Source organism: Dreissena polymorpha, chromosome 1 (assembly GCF_020536995.1).
Source record: "Dreissena polymorpha isolate Duluth1 chromosome 1, UMN_Dpol_1.0, whole genome shotgun sequence".
In the NCBI taxonomy this organism is placed as follows: Eukaryota; Metazoa; Mollusca; class Bivalvia; order Myida; family Dreissenidae; genus Dreissena; species Dreissena polymorpha.
In genome coordinates, this window is record NC_068355.1 from 85390511 (window position 1) to 85405505 (window position 14995).

A 14995-nucleotide genomic window follows, 5' to 3' on the forward strand; every position below is an offset into this window, starting at 1 on the left:
TAAATGACTCTTAAAATGTCACCACTGTTCATTACTGCAAGTCGACTATGGCCACAGTAAATGATTCTTAAAATGACACCATCGTTCATTACTTAAAGTCGACTATGGCCACAGTAAATGACTCTTAAAATGACACCATCGTTCATTACTAAAAGTCGACTATGGCTACAGTAAATGACTCTTAAAATAACACCATCGTTCATTACTAAACGTCGACTATGGCCACAGTAAATGACTCTTAAAATGACACCATCGTACATTACTGCAAGTCGACTATGGCCACAGTAAATGACTCTTAAAATGTCACCTCTGTTCATTACTGCAAGTCGACTATGGCCACAGTAAATGACTCGTAAAATGACACCATCGTTCATTACTGCAAGTCGACTATGGCCACAGTAAATGACTTTTAAAATGACACCCTTTTTTATTACTGGAAGTCGACTATGGCCACAGTAAATGACTCTTAAAATGTCACCACTGTTCATTACTGCAAGTCGACTATGGCCACAGTAAATGACTCTTAAAATGTCACCACTGTTCATTACTGCAAGTCGACTATGGCCACAGTAAATGACTCTTAAAATGTCATCACAGTTCATTACTGCAAGTCGACTATGGCAACATTAAATGCTATCTAGGTCCCTGTGGCATACAAAACGTGATTTTCCATTGTCACATCGACGGTGGAAGACAGGTGAGCAATGGTTTCATAGGATTTCTACATGTTCTAGTGGTTACAATAATGTAAAAGAAAGTCATATATATTTTACTCTTCATTGGATCACATAAGTTCATAGGAATTTGGTCGAAGTTCTATCGCCATTTCATTCCGATCTTTTTTTATATATATTTCAGTGACGTTTTGTGGTTGCTTAACCATTGCAAATTTATTACAAACGTAGACGCGGCACCAAAAAGTTCCATCGGATATGGATTTTGCGTTTTCACGTTAGAGGTATTAATTCATACATTACTCTCCGTTGCATGCCTATTGAATATCATATTCAAATATGAATGCACAATTTCATTAACATATTGTCATACTCTTGAAACAGTGTACATGCTATAATCATTTGGTTCTTTTTTATCAGTTTTTTCCTCATGTAATTCAGGCACTGACTGTCGTGGAGAAAAACATCCAAGATACCTTTTCAGAAAACGGGTAAGTTGTAATTGTCATAAATAAGGTAGCTTTTCTGCAATTAAATTCAATGCACTGATATACTAAGCTTATTCAAAATGTGCGTTAATGCTTACAAAAACTGACTTTAACAGCAGAAAAGCTTTGTAAACGGCGTAGTATTCGAACTCGGTCTTGCCACCGAAACCTATGTGTGACGGTGTTGTGGAATTGGTCTTGATGCGTCTTTTACTTGTCCAAAGTCAATAGCTACTTCGAATTCTATGAGATCCGAACGAAATAGATAAACTCTATATGAGAAATTCGTAAAGACCAAAGTATCGCAATGATCCGGTTGCATTACGAACAGGCACTTAGTACAGTACAATGCCTAGCAATGGCAACTGTATATTGCATAAGCGCTTGGCATTCAAAATACCAATTATATTGAAAGCTATATGTGTTCCCTTATTTATATAACCACTTTATATTTAGGATAAGAGCCGAAATATTTTGAATCAATCAACGATAAAAGTCGAGGTTCGATTGTAAAGAAAAAATATGTGTTATTCGCTTATTCACAATTTCTCCTGACAAACGGTACCATACACAATGTAAAACTTTCCCTTTCTTTGATTTCATACAAATTTCACAAAACATGGGAAATTGATTGCTTACTTAAACTGTCAATAATGACGACATTTACAGGAACCACCCTTTGGTAAAGCTCGTAGCTAACGAAAAGCTGAAATCAGCTTACAAGAAGAACAAAAGGTATTTCGTATTATATTTTTTTTTATTGAGTATTGATTTTTTTCATGAACTATTCCAGTCAGCCATAACATAATCATTGGGCCGTTTACAATGGATTTAGAAAGTGAAAAATAAACATAATATTGCATATGACCGATTTTGTAAAGGTTAAAAATTAGTATGTGGAAAGATATACATCTAAGGTCGTGCTCGATCGAGACTGCCATCAACATTTGTTAAAAACTAAACTTAAACTTATAAAAATTAAAACCAATACCATTTTTATATTAAATTACAGACTAGTTTCATCGTATACAGAATCCGTCCTCGTCAAGGAAGCGTGTTCAGTGATGATGCAAGAGGTAAAGAGTATGGTCTTTGATTATTTTTTGTAACAAGTATTATCTTACAATAATATATACGTTTTCAAAACATGATTTTATTTATAAGAGTGCGTAACATTTTGTTCATTTTGTGCACAACCACATTTTATTCACGAAAGTATAAACTTGCGCTGTGTTTGTGTAAATTTAATTCGTCAAATGTAAATATTTTAAATGTTAATGGGAAGAACAAATTCTTAAAATGTACAATATCTCCATATAACATGCCTGTTAGACTGTCAATAGACATAGAATCCCGTTTTATTTTTTACGCGGTTTTTTTAAAGGCGAGTCCGAACAATATAAATAGTAAAGGCAAAAATTTAAAGTTATATAATTAATTGAAAAAAGTATATCGGTTTCGAATGTCATACAATAATTATTTTCTTCTTTGGTGTCAAAGTAAACTGCATTTTCGTACAGAAAATATTTCACAGTACATGTATGTAAAATTTGTTAAATATTCTCATAATCGTTTGTTTCATATCATGAAACTGCACGCGACTGGATGTAGTTATAAAGAGGCCACAGAGGCTCTGCAACGAACGGTGGCCAAAAGTATTTTCACAGCATATAGCCTGGCAACAACTCACCGTATGTATTGTCCATATCATTAATACTACAATGATCAGTTTTGTAAAAAAATATAGCAGTCATATTAGGTTTTTCTTTTCGTATAAATGTCATAGAAATTTCATTCGGATTTACGTTTTACAAAATGGTTTAAAGAGATATCTGTAACGTGTTTAAGCATAACCAAGCCATTGATACAATTACTAGTCACAGGCAATTTATGATTAGTAAAAGTTTATCGTATCATCGAAATAAAACAATTACTTATAAGTGTCTTCGTAGCCTTTGACACTTTAAAAGTTTGACTTGTTATGTAACTTGATGTGTTTTTAGTTCATTTTCACAAATATTTTGGGTTTTTTAATGCAGGCTCGAGCATAAAAGAATATTGATCAAGCGCCCTAGCAGATAGACGTAAGTAAAACACGGAACATAAATTTTACAGATGAAATTGTAGGTGCTCATGAAATTTCATGTAAGAAATTTTTCTGGATAGTAGATGTATATTCATGTTAAAAAGCAAGTTTTCTTGTAGCGAATGTCACAACTTTCATGGTACTCAAAAACTGTGTGAGAATCCTAGTCAATATGTCGTACCAGATTGGATTTTGTTGCAATCTATTTCAAAGGTAAAGCCTGGTGAACACAAAGACGCTAACATCCTGCAGAAAAGTTCAACATGGCTGACAACACCGTACGGTCGGAAGATGTGTAAGGACAAAAGTGGGATCGTTGCATTACAGACACCGGTTTACTGTTAACTGTTGAGTTATCGATCCGGACAGAACTTAAGTGTGCACCACTGCAGTATGATGACATTTAAGTTTTATAGACTTTCATGCAATAGTTACTGTCACACAGCTCCGGACATTGAAAGTGGAAGGACGGAGAACCACACAGAAACAATATCGGCGAATGATGATGTATATTTGTTTTAAGTTTCGTGAAATAGGTACTGTGAAATAGCTCCGGACGTACAACCTTCCTGAATTTCAATCTATTAAGGGGCAATAAATTAATAACGCGTGCACCGCAGTATGATTGAACACATTCATATTAAGTTTAATGAAATTTGATAAATAATTATTGATAAACACCTCCGGACATCGCCAAAATAATATTCCTTCACTGTCTTAGAGGGGTAAAAAGCCATCATAATGGAGGTGTCATTTTGTCTACTTACAAGAGTTGGCGCATTCGGATTAAATGCGTATTCTACATGCAATAATAAATGCATGCAAAAATAAATATCTTTCTTGCAACAAGCGTAAATCTACTGCAAATCTTAGCAAAACATTTGCAAAACGTATGTGCGTGTGTATAGTGACGCAATCATACGTTTTTCCATAGGTAATTTGTTTCTTAATGACAATATGTTTATATTTGATTAATAAAATACCTGGATATTATATGAATATGTCAGTTTCTGTTCCGAATCGCCCCCGTGCTTCTTTCTAGCAGCACCATGTACCTTTTGGGATCAAAGATCTTACCCTGTATTATACATACGTACGTGGTCCTTTATTCATGGCAGGTGATGAATTGCCAAAACAGAACGGCACAAAACGAAACAAAATACAAAAAGAGTACAATAAAGCCGGTGTCACCGCTTTGGAACGGTCAATGTTAACTACTGGGCAGGTTAAACAGGTTAATGAGCGCTCAAACTCATACGTGAATCAGGAATATTCATTATACATACAAGTGTAAAATATAGTACTCTTACATTGTATTATATTTATGGCTATATGGTTGATACGAGCGCCTATGTCTTTTGACTAAATCTCGTTCATATTTCAGTATTTATGGCTATATGGCGAATAAGAGCGACTATGTCTTTTGAATAAATGCTTATAATGGGATAAGAGCGCGTCTGTCTTTTCATTAAATCTCGTTCTAATTTCCGTATTTATTGCCTATATGGATGATAAAAGAGACTATTTGTTTTAACAAAATGTCGTTCATATTTCCGTATTAATGCTTATCAAGGGAAAAGAGCGCCTATGTATATTGACTAAATCTCGTTCATATTTCCGTATTAATGGCTATATGGCGGATAAGAGCGCCTATGTGGTTTGCCTAAAACTCGTTCACAATTTTGTATTAATGCTTATAATGGCATAAGAGCGCCTTTGTCTTTATACAAAATCTCATTCACTTTTTCGTATTAATGCTTAAACATAGATAATTGGGGTTATTTACTGTGGCCATAGTCGACTTTCAGTAATGAACGATGGTGTCATTTTAAGAGCCATTTACTGTGGCCATAGTCGACTTGCAGTAATGAACGATGGTGTAATTTTAAGATTCATTTACTGTGGCCATAGTCGACTTCCAGTAATGAACGATGGTGTCATTTTAAGAGTCATTTACTGTGGCCATAGTCAACTTTTAGTAATGAACGGTGGTGTCATTTTAAGATTCATTTACTGTGACCATAGTCGAATAGCAGTAATGAACGATGGGTGTCATTTGAAGAGTCATTTACTGTGGCCATAGTCGACTTGCAGTAAGGAACGGTGGTCTTATTTTGAGAGTAATTTACTGTGGCCATAGTCGAATTTCAGTAATGAACGATGGTGTTATTTTAAGAGTCATTTACTGTGGCCATAGTCGACTGGAAGTAATGAACGATGGTGTCATATTAAGAGTCATTTACTGTGGCCATAGTCGACTTTTAGTTATGAACGATGGTGTCATTTTAAGAGTCTTTTACTGTGGCCATAGTCGACTTGCAGTAATGAACGATGGTCTTATTTTAAGAGTCATTTACTGTGGCCATAGTCGACTTTTAGTATTGAACGATGGTGTCATTTTAAGAGTCATTTACTGTGGCCATAGTCGACCTTTAGTAATGAACGATGGTCTTATTTTAAGAGTCATTTACTGTGGTCATAGTCGACTTGCAGTAATGAACGATGGTCTTATTTTAAGAGTCATATACTGTGGCCATAGTCGACTTTTAGTATTGAACGATGGTGTCATTTTAAGAGTCATTAACTGTGGCCATAGTGACCTTTAGTAATGAACGATGGTGTTATTTTAAGAGTCATTTACTGCGGTCATAGTCGACTTGCAGTAATGAACGATGGTGTCATTTTAAGAGTCATTTACTGTGGCCATAGTCGACTTTCAGTAAAATATGATGGTGTCATTTTAAGAGTCATTTACTGTGGCCATAGTCGACTTTCAGTAATGAACGATGGTGTCATTTTAAGAGTCATTTACTGTGGCCATAGTCGACTTTTAGTATGGAAAAAGGGTGTCATTTTAAGAGTCATTTACTATGGCCATAGTCGACATTTAGTATTGAACGATGGTGTCATTTTAAGAGTCATTTACTGTGGCCATAGTCGACCTTTAGTAATGAACGATGGTGTTATTTTAAAAGTCATTTACTGTGGTCATAGTCGACTTGCAGTAATGAACGATGTTGTCATTTTAAGAGTCATTTACTGTGGCCATAGTCGACATTTAGTAATGAACGATGGTGTTATTTTAAGAGTCATTTACTGTGGTCATAGTCGACTTATAGTATTAAACAATGGTGTCATTTTAAGAGTCATTTACTGCGGCCATAGTCGACTTTCAGTAATGAACGATGGCGTCATTATAAGAGTCATTTACTGTGGCCATAGTCGACTTGTAATAATAAACGATGTATGTCATTTTAAGAGTCATTTACTGTGGCCATAGTCGACTTTTAGTAATGAACGATGGTTTCATTTTAAGAGTAATTTACTGTGGCCATAGTCGACTTGCAGTAATGAACGATGGTCTTATTTTAAGAGTCATATACTGTGGCCATAGTCGACTTGCAGTAATGAACGATGGTGTCATTTTAAGTGTCATTTATTGTGGCCATAGTCGACTTTCAGTAATGAACTATGGTGTCATTTTAAGAGTCATTTACTGTGGCCATAGTCGACATTTAGTAATGAAGGATGGTGTCATTTTAAGAGTCTTTTACTGTGGCCATAGTCGACTTTCAGTAATGAACGATGTCATCATTTTAGGAGGCATTTACTGTGGCCATAGTCGACTTGTAATAATAAACGATGGGTGTCATTTTAAGAGTCATTTACTGAGGCCACAGTCGACTTTTAGTAATGAACGATGGTGTCATTTTAATAGTCATTTACTGTGGCCATAGTCGACTTTGAGTAAAGAAGGATGGTGTTATTTTAAGAGTCATTTACTGTGGCCATAGTTGACCTCCAGTAATGAACGATGGTGTCATTTTAAGAGTCATTAACTGTTGCCATAGTCGACTTGCATTAATGAACGATGGTTCCATTTTAAGATTCATTTACTGTGGCCATAGTCGACTTTCAGTAAAAAACGATGGTGTCATTTTAAGAGTCATTTACTGTGGCCATAGCCGACTTTCAGTAATGAACGATGGTGTTATTTTAAGAGTCATTTACTGTGGCCATAGTCGACTTTTAGTATGGAACGATGGTGTCAATTTAAGAGTCATTTACTGTGGCCATAGTCGCCTTTTAGTATTGAACGATGGTGTCATTTTAAGAGTCATTTACTGTGGCCACAGTCGACCTTTAGTAATGAACGATGGTGTTATTTTAAAAGTCATTTACTGTGGTCATAGTCGACTTGCAGTAATGAACGATGGTGTCATTTTTAGAGTCATTTACTGTGGCCATAGTCGACTTTCAGTAATGAACGATGGTGTTATTTTAAGAGTCATTTACTGTGGCCATAGTCGACTTTTAGTATTAAACGATGGTGTCATTTTATGAGTAATTTACTGTGGCCATAGTCGACCTTTAGTAATGAACGGTGGTTTCATTTTAAGAGTCATTTACTGTGGCCATAGTCGACTTGCAGTAATGAACGATGGTCTTATTTTAAGAGTCATATACTGTGGCCATTGTCGACTTGCAGTAATGAACGATGGTGTCATTTTAAGTGTCATTTACTGTGGCCATAGTCGACTTTCAGTAATGAACGATGATGTCATTTTAAGAGTCATTTACTGTGGCTATAGTCGACATTTAGTAATGAAGGATGGTGTCATTTTAAGAGTCATTTACTGTGGCCATAGTCGACTTTCAGTAATGAACGATGGCGTCATTTTAAGAGTCATTTACTGTGGCCATAGTCGACTTGTAATAATGAACGATGGGTGTCATTTTAAGTCATTTACTGTGGCCATAGTCGACTTTTAGTAATGAACGATGGTGTCATTTTTTAGAGTTATTTACTGTGGCCATAGTCGACCTTTAGTAATGAACGATGGTGTCATTTTAAGAGTCTTTTACTGTGGCCGTTGTCGACTTTCAGTAATGAACGATGGCGTCATTTAAGGAGGCATTTACTGTGGCCATAGTCGACTTGTAATAATAAACGATGGGTGTCATTTTAAGAGTCATTTACTGTGGCCATAGTCGACTTTTAGTAATGAACGATGGTGTCATTTTAATAGTGATTTACTGTGGCCATAGTCGACTTTGAGTAAAGAACAATGGTGTTATTTTAAGAGTCATTTACTGTGGCCATAGTTGACCTCCAGTAATGAACGATGGTGTCATTTTAAGAGTCATTAACTGTTGCCATAGTCGACTTGCAGTAATGAACGATGGTTCCATTTTAAGAGTCATTTACTGTGGCAATAGTCGACTTGCAGTAATGAACGATGGTGTCATTTTAAGAGTCATTTACTGTGGCCATAGTCGACTTGCAGTAATGAACGATGGTCTTATTTTAAGAGTCATTTACTGTGGCCATAGTCGACTTTTGGTATTGAACGATGGTGTCATTTTAAGAGTCATTTACTGTGGCCATAGTCGACCTTTAGTAATGAACGGTGGTTTCATTTTAAGAGTTATTTACTGTGGCCATAGTCGACTTGCAGTAATGAATGATGGTCTTATTTTAAGAGTCATATACTGTGGCCATAGTCGACTTGCAGTAATGAACGATGGTGTCATTTTAAGTGTCATTTACTGTGGCTATAGTCGACTTGCAGTAATGAACGATGGTGTCATTTTAAGAGTCATTTACCGTGGCCATAGTCGACATTTAGTAATGAAGGATGGTGTCATTTTAAGAGTCATTTACTGTGGCCATAGTCGACTTTCAGTAATGAACGATGGCGTCATTTTAAGAGTCATTTACTGTGGCCATAGTCGACTTGTAATAATAAACGATGGGTGTCATTTTAAGAGTCATTTACTGTGGCCATTGTCGACTTTTAGTAATGAACGATGGTGTCATTTTAATAGTCATTTACTGTGGCCATAGTCGACTTTGAGTAATGAACGATGGTGTTATTTAAAGAGTCATTTACTGTGGCCATTGTTGATCTCCAGTAATGAACGATGGTGTCATTTTAAGAGTCATTAACTGTTGCCATAGTCGACTTGCAGAAATGAACGATGGTTCCATTTTAAGATTCATTTACTGTGGCCATATGCGACTTCCAGTAATGAACGATGGTGTTTTTTAAGAGTCATTTACTGTGACCATAGTCGACTTGCAGTAATGAACGATGGTTTTATTTTTAGAGTCATTTACTGTGGCCATAGTCGACTTGCAGTAATGAACAGTGGTGTCATTTTAAGAGTCATTTACTGTGGCAATAGTCGACTTCCAGTTATGAACGGTGGTTTCATTTTAAGAGTCATTTACTGTCGCCATAGTCGACTTGCAGTTATGAACGATGGTGTCATTTTAAGAGTCATTTACTGTGGCAATAGTCGACTTGCAGTAATGAACAGTAGTGACATTTTAAGGGTCATTTACTGTGGCCATAGTCGACTGCCAGTTATGAACGGTGGTGTCATTTTAAGATTCATTTACTGTGACCATAGTCGAATTGAAGTAATGAACGATGGGTGTCATTTGAAGAGTCATTTACTGTGGCCATAGTCGATTTGCAGTAATGAACGATGGTCTCATTTTAAGAGTCATTTACTGTGGCCATAGTTGACTTTCAGTAATGAACGATGGTGTTATTTTAAGAGTCATTTACTGTGGCCATAGTCGACTTTTAGTACTGAACGATGGTGTCATTTTAAGAGTCATTTACTGTGGCCATAGTCGACCTTTAGTAATGAACGATGGTGTCATTTTAAAAGTCATTTACTGTGGCCATAGTCGACTTGCAGTAATGAATGATGGTCTTATTTTAAGAGTCAATTACTGTGGCCATAGTCGACTTGCAGTAATGGACGATGGTGTCATTTTAAGAGTCATTTACTGGGGCCATAGTCGACTTGCAGTAATGAACGATGGTCTTATTTTAAGAGTCATATACTGTGGCCATAGTCGACTTCCAGTAATGAACAATGGTGTCATTTTAAGTGTCATATACTGTGGCCATAGTCAACTTTCAGTAATGAACGATGGTGTCATTTTAAGAGTCATTTACGGTGGCCATAGTCGACTTGCAGTAATGAACGATGGTCTTATTTTAAGAGTCATATACTGTGGCCATAGTCGACTTCCAGTAATGAACAATGGTGTCATTTTAAGTGTCATATACTGTGGCCATAGTCAACTTTCAGTAATGAACGATGGTGTCATTTTAAGAGTCATTTACTGTGGCCATAGTCGACTTGCAGTAATGAGCAGTAGTGACATTTTAAGAGTCATTTACTGTGGCCACAGTCGACTGCCAGTAATGAACGGTGGTGTCATTTTAAGAGTCATTTACTGTGGCCATAGTCGAATTGAAGTAATGAACGATGGTGTCATTTTAAGAGTCATTTACTGTGGCCATAGTCGACTTGCAGTAATGAACGATGGTTTCATTTTAAGAGTCATTTACTGTGGCCATAGTCGACTTGCAGTAATGAGCAGTGGTGACATTTTAATAATCATTTACTGTGGCCATAGTCGACTGCCAGTAATGAACGGTGGTGTCATTTTATGAGTCATTTACTGTGGCCATAGTCGAATTGAAGTAATGAACGATGGTGTCATTTTAAGAGTCATTTACTTTGGCCATAGTCGACTTGCAGTAATGAACGATGGTCTTATTTTAAGAGTCATTTACTGTGACCATAGTCGACTTTCAGTAATGAACGATGGTGTTATTATAAGAGTCATTTACCGTGGCCATAGTCGATTTTTAGTAATGAACGATGGTGTTATTTTAAGAGTCATTTACTGTTGCCATAGTCAACCTTTAGAAATAAACGATGGTGTGATTTTAAGAGTCATTTACTGTGGCCATAGTCGACTTTCAGTAATGAACGATGGTGTCATTTTAAGAGTCATTTACTGTGGCCATAGTCGACTTGTAGTAATGAACGATGGGTGTCATTTTAAGAGTCATTTACTGTGGCCATAGTCGATTTGTAGTAATTAACGATGGGTGTCATTTTAAGAGTCATTTACTGTGGCCATAGTCGACTTGCAGTAATGAACGATGGTGTCATTTTAAGAGTCATTTTTACTGTGGCCATAGTCGACTTTGAGTAATGAACGATGGTGTTATTTTAAGAGTCATTTACTGTGGCCATATTCGACTTGCAGTAATGAACGATGGTCTCATTTTAAGAGCCATTTACTGTGGCCATAGTCGACTTTCAGAAATGAAAGATGGTGCGATTTTCAGTGTTATTTACTGTGGCCATATTCGACTTTTAGTAAAGACTATAGACTATTTATAGTCAAGAACAATAATTCGATTTTAAAATAATCTTTAGTGGTAAAGGATGAGGTGTGCTAACGAATGCAATTTGAAATATTATTTTCTCACGCCGTGGCTAGACTTCTAGAAGGAAAGAACTAAAAAAATAGACTTTTTGTTTTAAATGTATTAGTCCGTCGGTACCGTACATATTACGAACAAACGTATTCGCTTTTAAATGTAACTTAAATCTTTTGAACATCATGCACAAACTATTTAGCGTTGAACTGTTTTGCTGAATAAAAAAAAATGTTGCGTAATTTGGTGTTTCACTGCCTTTTTGCAGACAATGGAAAAGAGACATTTCAGACAATGGAAAAGAGACGTTCCCCAAATTACCTGGCAAACTGATGGTCATAATACACCAAATAGTTTCCCTATATAATTCAATGTAAAAGCGACAACTTTGAGCGAAAATAAATGCAACATTTTGCACATAGAGACCCCCATAACCATACCTTTTCTTAAAGGCCATTCTAAGCGGAATCGATTTATGCAATAAAAAAGATATGTCATGTACAATGCAAGAAAGAACTTGACACAAATCAAAATCGACTGTTTTTGCAACTTTTTTTTTCGGCCGTTTCTTAGTGGAATGTAACCTTTTCTAGTGCAATGGTTTACTATAGTCTTCAAGTGTATCATATTTCAGGGATTCAGTAGTGAACACCTATTCATGCCCTACCATTATCTCCGCAAGATAACACCTGAATAATGGTAAAAAGTGTAAAACATGCCTTCCTGTCAACTATGATATTTTTTTAGAGAGTACAGCCCTTCATGAAGCGATCATTTAGTGTATTGTAACCTATAAGACAACGTTTACTGTTAACATCGCGAAAAATAAGCACTTCTCGATACTTATAAACCTATTTTCTATGTGCATGCCAATTTTCAGACCGATCTTTCACGTAGAAATGCTTGAAAATGCATTTTATTATAACGCCTGATAAGCCATGTGGCTTTCGCGTTCGGAGCTTTGATTTATAACGGGCGTTCAGGCGTAAAACGATTACCCTAAATAATTACAATCGGTCAAAATACTGGAATATTGTTACAAGCTATGTAGAAAAAGAAGTAAACAACTATTAAAACGTGTTCATGAGCTCTTTCAGCACAAATTGTTGCGATTTGAGATGCTCAAGACGAGTTTTTGTACATTTTTTTTCTTATTTTCCTCTGAAAACGTATTTTTTTCTTAAAAACTCACGATGCTCCTTTAATTCGTGAAACAAACGCATTTATTCCGTGAAATTTGCCAAAACGCATCATATCTCACTAAAAAAATGATGATTTTCTATAAATACAGCACCTTTGTGACTAGGCCTGGTTTTGCGTTTAGGTCATAATACACCAAATAGTTTCCCTATATAATTCAATGTAAAAGCGACAACTTTGAGCGAAAATAAATGCAACATTTTGCACATAGAGACCCCCATAACCATACCTTTTCTTAAAGGCCATTCTAAGCGGAATCGATTTATGCAATAAAAAAGATATGTCATGTACAATGCAAGAAAGAACTTGACACAAATCAAAATCGACTGTTTTTGCAACTTTTTTTTTCGGCCGTTTCTTAGTGGAATGTAACCTTTTCTAGTGCAATGGTTTACTATAGTCTTCAAGTGTATCATATTTCAGGGATTCAGTAGTGAACACCTATTCATGCCCTACCATTATCTCCGCAAGATAACACCTGAATAATGGTAAAAAGTGTAAAACATGCCTTCCTGTCAACTATGATATTTTTTTAGAGAGTACAGCCCTTCATGAAGCGATCATTTAGTGTATTGTAACCTGATATAGGAATCGCGTTATTTCTGAATTGCCACCTCCGAACTCATGTCAAAACGGTGTGAATGCAGTCAAGCCGGTCACTTGGATAATCGGAAACCTCACGTCTCCAACGTCGCAAAGTAATGTGCATTATTTATGTAAATAGAGAATTGTATTAACTACATACTTAAATTTCGTAAATGTATATATTAACCGGAAGCATGCTTTGAATGAATTTGTGCGTATTTCATTTGTTGAGCGCGGAAAGTGATGCACTTCCAAAACGCGTTGCTCAAAACAACTCACATACTTACCTACCTTCTGACCCTAGTGTTATCGGTCATTATAGAAACATTATCGATGCTTCAACATGCAGAGTTGTCATTCCTCGCTCTTACATACAATGTAACCGTCATGCAAGAGGTTGTCGATGCTTTTTTGCCAAAGTCCGATACGAACGATAGATGTCTGAATGGGGTGCCCGTCTGAATGACAAGTTAGTAGTTAACCGTCGTTGCATTAGTTGCATGAAACATGCAACATCCTCAACAGAACTCAAAAAGAAACCCCCAAATCTTCTCATATACATTACATGATCACATCCTTAAAAAAGTGAATTATGCCAAATATCTAGGTCTCACACTCACTAATCTCGATTAATTGGGACACACATATTAACTCAATGCCTAATAATGCAAACCAGGCACTCAAATCAAATCAAAGAAAATAAATTTTATTTTGAGTCGGCAAGACAATACAAAAATAGCATAAGCTGCAAAGCGTTTGAACCGACTATACTGGATTTTCTTCACCGCAACCTTAAGTTTAGCTCATCAAAATTTAAAGATCAAGCTTACAAAGCAATAATTCGGCCTTAACTAGAATATTCCTCCGGTGTCTGGGACCCACATACAAAAGCACAAATAAATAAACTGGAAAAAGTACAAAGACTTGCGGTTAGACTCATTACAAACAGATACTAGTATACTAAGTGATTGTCATGTGGTATTTCACAAGATTGTTCTTTAACACATAGAAAGGTCAACAATTCACAGATGATAACAAAATATGTAGAAAACATTCATTTACAAGTTTTCTCTTTTTTTTCTGTCATAATGATCAATCTCACTTAAAATGCCCAAGTCAAAATTGGAGCTATCATATTAAAGTTATAATTTACTCAGTTCATCAAATATGTACATTTTATTTATTGACCAGAGATATAAGATTGATCCATCGAGAAATTTAAATTTTTGATTCAATATAATCAGTAGGGAAACGGTGTTGAATATCTTGTTTGAGTTCATATTGATGCAGGTTTTCAAATGCATAATTTCCAGAATAAATTATGTTTGAATTTTAGTCACACATTTATTAAGCTGTGAATAAAGCTGAAGTCGTTTCAGGAATTAAATTAAATGACTGAATGCATTTTTCAGTCGTTTCGTAAAATTTCTGGAAAAAAATCAGGCATTTATTTTAATCTCTGCAGTGATTGGATGGCAGCCTACACATAGCGTCGCTTAAATCATAAAATGATACGTTTGTGGTGCTGTTAAGGTTTATCAAATGTTCATGTAGATATTAAGGCAGCTCCAATCCTCCATTACATAACCATCATATACTCAAACATCACAACCGGATGCTCAACCTATAAGTATTATATTGTTAACTGATGAAACAACGTATACCAGAACTCCTTCGCCTCTGCCTTTAGACTGGTGAACC

At 35.9% G+C, this 14995-nt stretch overlaps 1 long non-coding RNA gene across 1 annotated transcript; it reads left to right on the forward strand.

Moving 5' to 3' along the window:
* The first annotated feature begins 507 nt into the window (after positions 1 to 507).
* On the forward strand, positions 508 to 4243 carry LOC127838825 (uncharacterized). The gene is made up of 7 exons (XR_008029981.1): positions 508 to 958; positions 1116 to 1165; positions 1832 to 1897; positions 2175 to 2238; positions 2774 to 2853; positions 3202 to 3246; positions 3462 to 4243. It is a non-coding gene; the product is annotated as an uncharacterized LOC127838825 (long non-coding RNA).
* The last annotated feature ends 10752 nt before the right edge of the window (positions 4244 to 14995 follow it).